At 37.0% G+C, this 1,782-nt stretch overlaps 1 non-coding gene across 1 annotated transcript; it reads right to left on the bottom strand.

Moving 5' to 3' along the window:
• Positions 1–1,433: 1,433 nt before the first annotated feature.
• On the bottom strand, positions 1,434–1,541 carry LOC130942946 (small nucleolar RNA R71). The gene has a single exon (XR_009071490.1). It is a non-coding gene; the product is annotated as a small nucleolar RNA R71 (small nucleolar RNA).
• Positions 1,542–1,782: the final 241 nt, after the last annotated feature.

Below are 1,782 nucleotides of genomic sequence, written 5' to 3'. Positions count from 1 at the left end.
TTGAAGATTCAGAACATACTGCAGAGGAATTATACAGAAAAAGCTGGGCGTTCAAAACGCCCAGTGAAGAAGGACAGACTGGCGTTTAAACGCCAGCCAGGGTACCTGGTTGGGCGTTTAACGCCCAAAAAGAGTGCATTTTGGGCGTTAAACGCCAGAATGGATACCATTCTGGGCGTTTAACGCCAGGATGGCACAAGGGGGAGGATTTTGTTTTCAAATCAATTTTTTTCAAGTTTTCAAAATCAAATCTTTTTCAAATCATATCTTTTCAATCAAATGTTTTCAAAATTAATTTCTTTCCTTTTTCAAAGATACTTACTAACAATTAATGATTTGATTGAACATCTCAAGTTTGTTGCCTTTTCTGTTGAGAAAGGTTTAATGTTTGAATCATATCTTTTCTTGTTAGGAAAGTCATTAATTTTTAAAATCATATCTTTTAAAATTGTTTTCAAATCAAATCCTTTTTTTTTAAATGTTTTTCAAATCATATCTTCTCAATCACATCTTTTTAAAACCAATCATATCTTCTTAACCACATCTTTTTCAAAATAGTTTTCAATCAAATCTTTTTGATTTCTAATTTCAAAATCTTTTTCAAAAATCACTTGATTTCTTCCCCACTTCTATTTTCGAAAATCAATTAAGTGTTTTTCAAAATGTTTTCAAAATCTTTTACTTAATTTTCGAAAATTACTTCCCTTCTTCTCACATCCTTCCATTTATGGACTAACACTATTCCTTAATGCAAAATTCGAACTCCTTCTTCTTTGATAAGTTCGAATTTTCTACTTCTGTCTTCTATTTTTCTTTTCCTCTGACACCTCAAGGAATCTCTATACTGTGACATAGAGGATTCCATATTTTCTTGTTCTCTTCTCTTTCATATGAGCAGGAGCAGAGACAAAGGCATTCTTGTTGAAGCTAACCCTGAACCTGAAAGGACCTTGAAGCGAAAGCTAAGAGAAGCTAAGGCACAACTCTCTGTTAAGGACCTGACCGAATTCTTCAAAGAAGAAGAACCTATGGCAGCCGAAAACAACAACAATGCCAACAATGCAAGGAAGGTGCTGGGTGACTTTACTGCACCTACTCCCGACTTCTATGGGAGAAGCATCTCTATCCCTGCCATTGGAGCAAACAACTTTAAGCTTAAGCCTCAGTTAGTTTCTCTAATGCAACAGAATTGCAAATTCCATGGACTTCCATTGGAAGATCCTCATCGGTTCTTAGCTGAATTCTTGCAAATCTGTGACACAGTCAAGACTAATGGGGTAGACCCTGAGGTCTACAGACTGATGCTATTCCCTTTTGCTGTAAGAGACAGAGCTAGGACATGGTTGGACTCACAACCTAAAGAAAGCATGGACTCATGGGAAAAGCTAGTCAATGCCTTCTTGGCAAAGTTCTTTCCACCTCAAAAATTGAGTAAGCTTAGAGTGGAAGTCCAAACCTTCAGACAGAAGGATGGTGAATCCCTCTATGAAGCTTGGGAAAGATACAAACAATTGATCAGAAAGTGTCCTTCTGACATGCTTTCTGAATGGAGCATCATAGGTATTTTCTATGATGGTCTCTCTGAACTATCTAAGATGTCTTTGGATAGCTCTGCTGGAGGATCTCTTCATCTGAAGAAGACGCCTACAGAAGCTCAAGAGCTAATTGAAATGGTTGCAAATAACCAATTCATGTACACTTCTGAAAGGAATCCTGTGAACAATGGGACAAATCAGAAGAAAGGAGTTCTTGAGATTGATACTCTGAATGCCATTCTGGCTC

The sequence above is a fragment of the Arachis stenosperma genome, chromosome 7 (assembly GCF_014773155.1).
Source record: "Arachis stenosperma cultivar V10309 chromosome 7, arast.V10309.gnm1.PFL2, whole genome shotgun sequence".
In the NCBI taxonomy this organism is placed as follows: Eukaryota; Viridiplantae; Streptophyta; class Magnoliopsida; order Fabales; family Fabaceae; genus Arachis; species Arachis stenosperma.
This window is presented reverse-complemented; position numbering and strand designations above follow the sequence as displayed.